This window comes from Sus scrofa, chromosome 2 (genome assembly GCF_054392235.1).
Source record: "Sus scrofa isolate SSC_HxYL_T2T_F1_AM1 chromosome 2, Sscrofa_HxYL_maternal_Yorkshire_Landrace_v2.0, whole genome shotgun sequence".
Classification (NCBI taxonomy): domain Eukaryota; kingdom Metazoa; phylum Chordata; class Mammalia; order Artiodactyla; family Suidae; genus Sus; species Sus scrofa.
Window position 1 is genome coordinate 160,426,162 of NC_139384.1, and position 10,926 is coordinate 160,437,087.

At 46.3% G+C, this 10,926-nt stretch overlaps 1 long non-coding RNA gene across 1 annotated transcript; it reads left to right on the forward strand.

Moving 5' to 3' along the window:
- The first annotated feature begins 1,620 nt into the window (after nt 1-1,620).
- On the forward strand, nt 1,621-7,029 carry LOC146405825 (uncharacterized). The gene is made up of 2 exons (XR_014839056.1): nt 1,621-4,056; nt 5,444-7,029. It is a non-coding gene; the product is annotated as an uncharacterized LOC146405825 (long non-coding RNA).
- Nucleotides 7,030-10,926: the final 3,897 nt, after the last annotated feature.

A 10,926-nucleotide genomic window follows, 5' to 3' on the forward strand; every position in this document is an offset into this window, starting at 1 on the left:
CTGGGAACCTATAGGTTCCGTGGGTGCGGCCCTAAAAAGCAAAAAAAATAAAAAATAATTTTAAAAAAGCATATTTTTTTCCTGTTAAAAAGGTAATAGAACTCATTGCCAAACATTTTAAAATATATGAACACACAAAATGAGATAAATCACACTGTTAAATATGATGTATATTCTTTCAATCTTTGTCCTAAGCCTAGTTATACAAATAAGTAGCAATATATATTAAATAAAAATGGAATTAATTATTCATATAATTTTGAATCCACTGATAAAACTTTAACAGATGCCTCCTTGTATTTTATGTATAATATAATTCAGATATCATAACTGCTACTGGTCTACTGGCCTGGCAGTAGAGTATTCAGCAGTTTTCACACTTTAGGAATAGAAAAGAATCATAATTTCCAGAGCATCTGAATTGGGAGATCTGAGCGGGGGCCCAAGAATTTGTATTTTAGCATGTTCCTATGGATTTTTTCCAAAGACCACAAACATGACAGAGAAATTCTGTGAATTAAACAGAATTCCCCCTCTCCCCTGCTAGTGGATAAAAAAGATGCTCCATATTGTACTTGTCTCTTTGAAAGCACCTCTCTTTCTGCACCTGGGCTCTCTGCTCTGCTTTCAGAGCATGGGAAACTAACCACTGGACTTTCAGGGCAGGGTTCTTTCTGCATTGTTAAGTGCCTCTGACCCGGTCTACTGACGTGTGTTTAAATAAGTCTATTCAAGTTATACAGTGACTGATATCTACTATTTGAAAAGTCTAAGAGCAGGTTTCTATTTCATAAAGCACCTGTTATGATCATGATGGCTAATAACCACCGTGTGCTTACCAGGAACCAGGCCTTATACTTGGTAATTCGGATGCATGGTCTCCTTTAGTACTCACAGCAAGTCTACACAACAGGGACTAGTGTAGGTTTCCCCATTTCATACATCAGAAAACCGAAACTCAGAGTTAACTAAGTTGCTAAAGATTACACAACCTATTGAAGTAAAACCTAGGTGATCTGAGCCAGAGCCCATGTGCTTTACCACTGGGATAGGGAATATTTCCACCCATGGGGATCAGGTAAGAGAGAAGGACGAAGACAATGATGAGAGGAAATTTTTAATGAGTGCATTTGCTTTTATTCCCCAAGGGCTCTTTTCAGAGAGGTCCTTTCTGAGCCTCAGAACTAAGGGGCAAGCCCATACCCCCTAAGTAGGCGTGGCTAAGTATAAACTAGGAAACCAGACTGCTTGGAGAGTTGGCAGCACACTCTCACCATTATTCACGGTTTGGGTGATCTTCCGCCAGGCCAAGCCAGAGGAGGCAGAGGGAAGCGCCTGCTAACAGCACATGAGTTTGCACTGAGTCAAATCACTACTTTAGGGTCAGGAAGCCCCTGACATCTGGAAATGGAGTGCTCTTCGCATTTCTCGGCCCAGGTCTGTAGCTGCATCTGAGTCTTTCCCCCCCCCCCCCCCCCCCGCTTTTTAGGGCCACACCCACGGCATATGGAAGTTCCCAGACCAGGGGTTGAACTGGAGCTATAGCTGCCGGCCTACCGCACAGCCACAGCAACACCGGATCTGAGCCGTGTCTACCACCTACACCACAGCTCACGGCAATGCCAGATCCTTAACCCACTGAGCGAGGCCAGGGATCAAACCGGCATCCTCATGGATTAGTTCCCGCTGAACCATGACGGGAACTCCTTGCATCTGAGTCTTCACATTAGAGAATATCGGGGTAGGATGGGCCGTGAGCAAGCGTGTATCCCCTTCGTGTACTGAGAAACCCCGGATTCCAAGAGCAAGGTCGGGGCTGGTTTTATTATTATTTTTCTAGCGCTGTGAGAGGAAGAGTGGATTTTTCTGAATGTATTCACTTTTCCAGGAAGAGAAAACAGGTTTTGAAATCACAACAGCAACACCCATGACAAAGCAGAATTGCAGTCCTAGGTAGTCCCTGCTTTCTTGGGGACCACAGCATACCTACCGGCTTTTCAGCCTCAGACCTTGTGCCCAGAAGCCACAAATGCCACTGGGGAATTTCCTTCATCCATTGACAATTCTGTCTCTATTCTGCTGCCTAGTGTTTCTTTTCCCTTTATAAAAATTCTAGTAGATGTTTCTAAATACTACAGTCAACCCTGACGACCTGTTGGGGTTTTTTTTGTTTTATTTGAAAGAGACACAATGTTCTCACGATATGTTTTATAACAATAAGCCTGTTCTGCTCACAAATATTCAGACTTCCTTTCCTGCTTCTGCTTCCACGGTGTCTTTCTATAAATCAAATGCTCACCTGGCATCCTCACCCTAAAAGAACCAAGGGTCAACCTGGAGAGCCTGCGGTGGGCAGGCTGAGAAACCTCTTTCCGTGAAGCTGTGGAAGAGTTAGGAGTCTGGCTTGAGAGAGTCGTCTCTTGACAATATTGCATGTTACTGCCATGAATCCCAAACCTTACGGAGCCCAAAACTGATTTGAGGGAACTTCTGGAAAAGCAGCATTCCTGACCCCCCTCCCTGAGATTCTAGCAGGACAATGGCTGGGGGCCAGCAATCTGCCTTCTGCCACTAATTCCCCAGAGGACTGAAATGCTCCTAGGACTGCAATTTGGGGACCTAGAGATTGAACGGTCTCCCCCCCACCCCCGTGCTTTCTGTTCAAGGGCACAAGGCATAGGCATGTAAAAGTGACCCTGTGCAGCCGCAAGCATTCACCAAGATAACCATTCTGTCAGATAAACAGAATCCTAATTTCCCTGTTATCAAATAAAACCATGTAGATGAAAATAATTTACAAATGATAAGAAGTTACTATGAAAGATGAAGGTGATAACAAAGTGCCTTGACCCATCAGGCACTGGTTAAAAATGTATTTAGTGACAACGTGGCATCCACACATTTGTCCCCCTCAAGGGCATTCTTGTCTCATGGTCCCAAACCCTCTGCATGTAGACCAAGAAATAGCGGCACAGGGAAAAAAAGGGATTTTGCTGCAGGAATGGACTCTCTATCCAGTGCCCCTTCCTCATGGACACTCAGCTGTGACTAAGTCAAATCATATGCAGGTCTATCTGAAATCGATTTGCAGAATTTTCATAAACCCTCCTACTTTTGAAATCTGAAGGGGACTCACGCAGCTGCAGCGAAGGCAATGATTCCTAAGTACACACACACCTCCCTAGATGCACACACCCATATAAACACACGTAACACACGGAGACTTTCACATTGACGCCCACACACGTAGCAACTCAAAGGCACACACATGAATGTTCGCACACACGTATGGACACATCTATGTCCTTTTGTGTATACTCCTATATGAATATGTACACACATATAGGACACAGATGTAGTCAATCTAAACATTCTCCCTTAGATAGGGATTCCTGAGCCAATATGCCATGTTACGAAATCATGGTCCCACCGCTACCTACGTACACACAGGTCCCCATGCAGGCCCTTCTTGCTAGGTAAGTATATACATCCTTGATTCAATACATGTCTACTGAGTTCTTACTAAGCGCCAGGAATTGCGAGGTGCTAAAGATCACTGGGTGGACAAAAACAGCCTATCTCTGCCCTTACTGAGATGGTATGTAATGGGAGGGATAAGTATGTTTATTTTTTTTAACGCATGCAAATTTTTAACTGCAGCAGGTTCTACAAAGGAGATTCGGAGGGTTTTGAGGGAATCTGACTAATTCTGAGAGGTGAGGAAGTGCGCCCCTGAAGAAGCAAGGATTCAGCTGAGAGCTGAAGGGGGCCTACATAATTTCCAGAAAAGGAGAGGTCGGAAGAACATGTTGCTCAGGGAGAAAGGCAACTACAAAGTCCCGTAGTGGAAGGAAACCCCGGGCATAAGAAGGACTAAGCCAAGGTCAGCATGGAGAAGGCGTGCAGAGAGACGGGCCTTTTCAGCTGCATTAGAATTTGGTTTTTTATCCTACCAGCATCTGAAAGCCCGTGATGTGTCAACAGCAGAGATCAGATTTGCACTTGGAGATACCATCCCTGAAGATGTGCCTTCCATACACAAGCATTCTCGCGTAGGTAAGTACACACAGACGTACGCCTGCGTGTTTTCCTAGAAATGCCTATTTACATGTAAGTATGCACCTGCCAATGGTGTGAACACAGCCCCGATGTACTTACACGCAGGGTACATACAAAATCAGTGTGCCTCAGCAGGCAGGGAAACACCCTCCTTGCTGGGCAGCATCAGGCTTAACTAAGCCAGTCCCCGGTGCAAGCGCAAGGGGACCGAACCCTCTGACTTTGGAGCTCTGGGCTTTGTGGCCTGGCCTCCTGCCTGTGCCTCCAGCTCTTCTCCCCCCACCTCTTGGCTCGGAGCACTCGGTGACAAGGAGGGGTTTCTTCACTATTCTTGGCCCAGGCAAAGAGGGAGGATGGGCAGTCAGATTGCATAAAGATTGCCTTGTACCCTCCCTCCCAGAACTGTAAGCAGAAACTCTGCCCAACTCCAAGCCTGAAGTCATCTTTGCACAGAGTCAGCAATACCGAAATATAAATGTAAATGAAGGCTCTGCGGTCCCAATGGGGATCCCCAACGGAGCGGCAAGTAGCAGCCACCGCATGAAACGTGATGCTGGAGGAAGAAAAAGGGAAAGCCTTTTCAGAGTTCCCACTGTGACACAATGGGTTAAGAATCTTACTGCAGTGGCTCAGGTCACTGTAGATCCCCAGCCTGGCTCAGTGGGTTAAAGGATCTGGCATTGTAACAGCTGAAGCACAGGTCACAGCTTGGATTTGGTCCCTGGCTCAGGAACTTTCATGTGGCCATGGGTGGGGAGAGAGAGAAAGAGAGAGAAAGAAAGGAAGGAAGGAAGGGGCGAGAAAGAGAGAGATAAAGACAAAAAGAAGGAAGGAAAGGAGAGAGAAAGGAGGGAGGGAGGGGGAAGAAAGCCTTTTCAAGGCAAGAGGTCTGACTGTGTCCTTACTTCCTGGGCACAGAAAACACAGGTACACACAGATCCACACTTTAACCAATTTTCCTCCAGTGAGTGCACCATCTCACAGCAAAGGAAGTCGTGAGTAATTTATCAGCCACAACACCCTGCATTATTTTCCCTCCAATGAACTAGAACCACACTTGTGTACCTTTTGTTCCTGTTTACCAGCAAAGCCCACAAGGGCCTTGACCAGAGCCAGCGAGAGACTCCAGGGAGAGCAACAGAAACATTCACGCAGAATTAAAGGCTCACCTAGAGCCTTACAGCTTAGGGCCTTAAGCATGTTCCGAAGTGATTTTTTTTTTCTTTTTGATATTCTAAAGATTCCTACCCACTGAGATTTTATGTTTTCAAATATGTGCTTGCAAAATGTTTTTCTTCATAATTAAAAGGAATTATATAATGTAATTTGAAGCTCTTTTTATTTTGCTTCGGGCTGTGTAAGGAACATCCTTCTTTTCTTTCAGCTGGGTATTTCCCTAGGCTATCACAGCAATGAAGTACCACATACACCAAGGGCAGAAGACCACGGCCCTGTGCTCACGGAGCTCCTGTTGTAGCAATGCCTCATACTGAGCCTGCACCTGGCAGTTCACAAAGGGCTTTTCTATCTGCCACCTTGGCTGAGCCTCACTGCTCGGAGGTCATGGGTCTTCCTTTTCACAGATGAAAAGACTGAGGCTCAACATTTGCGTAAGGACGTGGCGCTAAACCCTGGCAGGGTTAGGAACTGAACTCAGGTCTTCCTATGCATATGCAGAAAACAAAACAAGCTCTTTGCACTCTACTACCCTCCTAGGACCCAGAGTTCTTCTCACTGTATTTTCCTGTTTTCTGCAGTATTTTATCTTAAAAACTTAGGGTAACCCTCTCCAGCATGGAAGGCACAGCTGCCAAGCTACAGGTAAGTGACTGCCAGCTCCAGGGACAGTCCCCAGGATGCTTTCAAGACTGACAAGCCTCCAGCTTCCATGTGCTCATGTTGGGAGTGGGCAGCTCTGTCAGCTATGGCTTAGGGCACAAGGTTCCTCACGCCAGTCATCAGACCCACTTTTACCAAGTCAGAGCTACGGGATCACATGTCTTGCTCCCCATACCTGCCCTGACGGCAGCCTAGGGCTCCACTGAGGCCGTGCTTGTTCCTTTCGCCTAACTCCTCTTGGATCAGGACGTTGCTGTAGGAAGACCCCGTGTGATTTGCTGCCCCAATCCCACACCCATTGGGCCACAGCCCAGCCTGCTTTTAAGGGCCAGGTTCCACACCTCGATAAAAACTGCAGGCTCCAGGAAGTATTTCAACTTCTTGAAAACGGCTTGTGTCGAGTTGAAATTATTTCAGTCAGAGCAATTAGATGTTCTTGTTTGATGCACACACCTTCCAACAGGACCGCCTTCAGCACAGAGGAAGTGAGAGAAAGCTTGGCGTCGATGACAAATCCCAACCCCAAGGAAAGCGCCCTTTAGCCAATGCTTCCCCCCAGAGCATCAGCTTATCTCGTTTACTTAGCCTTCTAAGCCGTATGTGACTAATTCGTTCATCCGTGTTCAAAAGCTGTTTGAACACTTACATATGCCGGAACCTGTGCTAACAACCAGGGATACAGCCATGACCGAGGTGGACAAGGTGGGCCACTGCTGTTTTAGTTTCTCACAGTCTCAGGGAGAAAGACCATGAAAGGGGAATTATAAACCTTATTTGGATCAAGTTCCCGAACACTAACATCAGAGAAACTTCAACATACTGAACAGGCTTGAGTGATGGGAGACGCCTCAGGATTCTGCCTGTAGATTCAGAAAGAGGGAGTGGGATCAGCTGGGGATTTGAGGTCAGTAGATGCCAACTATGGTATGTAGACTGGATAAAGAGCAAGGTCCCAACAGGGCACTCCATCCAATCTCCTGGGATGGACCACGATGGAAGAGAATATTTTAAAAGGACACACACACACACACACACACACACACACACACACACACACATATGTATACACATATACACACACATATATATATATGTAAAAAAAAATAAAGAAATATATCTGGTATCTGTCAATCTCAGAGTGGTCTCTAATGACCTATAAAAATATTATCTCTGGAGTTCCCGTCGTGGCGCAGTGGTTAACGAATCCGACTAGGAACCATGAGGTTGCGGGTTCGGTCCCTGCCCTTGCTCAGTGGGTTAACGATCCGGCGTTGCCGTGAGCTGTGGTGTAGGTTGCAGACGTGGCTCGGACCCCAAGTTGCTGTGGCTCTGGCGTAGGCCAGTGGCTACAGCTCCGATTCAACCCCTAGCCTGGGAACCTCCATATGCCGCGGGAGCGGCCCAAGAAACAGCAGCAACAACAACAACAAAAAGACAAAAGACAAAAAAAAAAAAATACTATCTCTCAGGGATGGTAGTTCCCATCATGGCTCAGTGGTTAACGAATCTGACTAGGAACCGTGAGGTTGCAGGTTCGATCCCTGGCCTCGCTCAGTGGGTTAAGGACCCAGCATTGCTGTGAGCTGTGGTGTAGGCCACAGACGTGGCTTGGATCCCACACTGCTGTGGCTCTTGTGTAGGTTGGCGGCTACAGCTCCGATTGGACCCCCAGCCTGGGAACCTCCATATGCCGTGGGTGTGGCCCTAGAAAAGACAAAAAACATAAACATTAAATTAAATAAATAAATAATAAAAATCTCTCAGGGGAAATCAGAGTTGATGGTGGCTCACAAAGTTATCAATTGTCCCTGTCATGGTCCATCTCTGCAATACCGTGCCCAGTTCTGAGGGCCAGCTTTTTCAAGGGAAGGCAGGCATCTGGGGCCCTTCTAGGCTTGCCAGATGCAGAAAGTCTAAGTACAGGACATCCAGGTTCAGATAAGCAACAAATTCTTTTTCATATAAGCATGTCTTAAATGTTGTATAGAACATGTTTTTACCCCCTCCAAAAATTTATATATTCTTTTCATTGCTCATCTGCAATTCCAATTTAACTGGGTATCTTGTATTTGAACTTGCTGGCCCTGTTAGAGAACCAGAGAGAAGACGGTGAGGAAACCTATTGCTTTGTCTCAAAATGAAGAGCTGAAGGAGCCTGGCTTTTTAGCTTGGAGAGACAAGTAAGAATGGAGATTTGCATAAGGAAGCATTTTCCAAACCGTGTTTCTAAAAGTGTATGTGGAAAATAGTAAAAAGCACACTGGAAGGGGGGAGAAAAAGATTTTGAGATCCAAAGTTTGGGAGGTTGAAAATTTGGGAAACATTGCATGCAGACTCTTTCCACTTTGGAATTCATACTCTGCAGCACCACAGTAAACATTCTGAGCAGCCTTGCAGGAAACATATCTGGTTGACCTGGTTTAACCTAGCATGCCCACAGAGTGCTATTTATGGGCTTTTGTCTGTTTGTTTTGATGTGTTTGTTTTATAGAGGACACCTATTAACACCGTGCAAACTTACTAGTCTGCTTAGCACACTCCGGGGAACACTGGTATAAAAAATGGAAGTTGCCTTCAAATATCCAGAGTCCTGCTGGGTAGGACGGAAGCAGATTTAGTCTTTGGAAACCAAAGGACGAATCTGGACCCAACGCATAGGCATATGTGGGAGACAGATTTTTGACCCCGTTAGAAGACTAGAACTTTCTAACAATTACAATAATCTGAAAGGTAAGGAGCTCTCTCTTCTTGAGGACATTAAGACAGAAACAAAAATGCGATCAGGGACATTAAAGGATATTCTAGTTATGTGTAGGAAACTCTCCAAGTCTCTACGAAAAGAGAATTCACATAAAACACAAAGCAAACTTTCTGTAAAACTCTGTCCCATGTTCGGTCTCCTTTCTGCAGTCTGAGTCAATCTGTTTTGCAGTCACTGTTACTACGCTCCTCTCACATCTATCAGCCAAATCTTTCAAGGACACGAGTCCTCACGACTTAACGATCTTTGCTCTGATCTGGGCCTCTTCATAGCCTAGCCAGGCTACCTTGGGTCCTGGCTGTCGGAAATGCTACTCTGAGCCTCTGGGAGGGGCTTATAAACCTGAGATGCAGCACAGAGCTCACAGGGGACCTTAGCAGCCCAGAGAAATATGGGATCTGGAGAAGCACAGGCTCACACTCCTCTAGACTTGAGACTGCCATGCAGCAGCCCTGGTGTCGTACTGAGTCCCTCATACATAAGGAGCTTGGCATAATAAGAGACAAACAGGGTGTCAAATCCCAGATCTTCACCTTCCTGAGTCTGTGACCTGGACAAAATTCTTAACCTCCCCAAACTGTATTCCCTTCTGCAAAAAAAAAAAAAAAAAATACACACACACACACACACACACACATACATACAGGAATGATGACATGCGTAGCATAGTATTATGAACATTAAGAGATTAAAAGTACATGATGACCCAGCAGAGTGCCCAGTACATAGTGGACATTCAGTAAATGTTTATTTTATGGATGACTGTGATTGCTATCATGGTAAAAACTTCCAAAGAAGTTAAAAGACTTCTCTAGAAATTTACTAATCAGTATGCCAAGATTTCAGGCTTCAGCCAAAGTAACACACTAGAAATTGTCTAGATCTCAAACACCTTCCCTTTGAGAATCCAGGCTTAAGAACATGGAGATTCTGCATGTATATTAAAGATCATACTTTGCCTGCCCACAGTGCTGGGGTCAGGGCTAGAAAGGGTACTGCAATCAGAAGCCGGTTGCCCTGGTTCTTGGTTTAAGTGACTGCAACTTCAGCCATTCTGGGGTCCAATTCTTGTCTATAAAATAAAGGGGAGGGACTAGGATACCTTCAAGTTCTGTGAGCTGTGCCTTTGATCTGGGCAGTGAAGGCAGATATTTAACTGGCCCATAGCACTTAACGAAGAAACTTTGCCAAACTAAAGCTCTGTGTGTGTGTGTGCGTGCGCGCGTGTGTATGTGTACAGGCCTGTGTGTGCATGCACAGGGCGTGGTTTGAAATCACTTTAACTGCCACCTGCTCTTGTGCCTGTCCGTAGGTTTGGCAAATAGAGTCAGACCCAGTATTGGTTTTGAAGGAGGGATGTGCACTCTGAGCTCTCAGCGGCGAGAGCTGGGTTTGACACCTAGTCCTGACTCTACCGGCAAAGCGTGTCTCCACCTGCAGCGTGTGACACGAACCTCCCTTCCCACCTTTTCCTCCCCTCTTTCACACGAGGGGTTTGTTTCCAGGATCTCCAAGCTCTGTGTCCCTTGGGAAAATGTCTCTGATCTATTTTCACTGAACATGCACGCTCTCCACAAGGATCATCATCTGGCTGACTCAAGTGTTGCTTATTTCTTTTATTTGACCTGCTCTGGTTTCATAACACAAGCTCTACAGCCAATTTTAGCCCTTCTTGGATTATGGGAGTGTCAAAATGAAGGTATCGGAGCATTTGTCACAGTTTCTGCCCAGGATCCCTGCTGTCCCCCTCCCCCCCACCGGCCCACCCCCGACGCTGCCTTCCACTCTGGCACAAGCAAAATCCCTCCCCCTCCCTGGGTGACACGCAAAGTGCAGTCTGGTTTTCACATTAGCTGAGTGGAGGCCCTGAAGTCAGAAATCCTTGGCACATGAGTCACTTTGTCTCTTTGTGCCTCATTTCCCCCAACTATAAATAGGCGGAGTCTTGCACTTTCTCATCTCCCCGTGTGTGAGGGCCTCTGTGAGGTGGTTCTGGGCAGATGCTGGGTCCCTTTCTCACAGGCAGGTCTCTGCTCACCACCACAGCCCAGGGGCTCTCCAGGAAACAGCGGATCTCTCCGTCTCTGTGCTTCTCCTGCTCGCGGCCCCTGCAGACCCTTCACGGTGGTCTGACTGAACTTCCTAACAGACAGAACTCAGCCTTTGCTTAAACCTTCAGTGGCTCCCACTTGCCTTCAAGATAAAGGCTTCAGCAGGTGAGCCCACAAGGAAGCACAGCGGAAACTCATGTTGGGAACTCATGATGC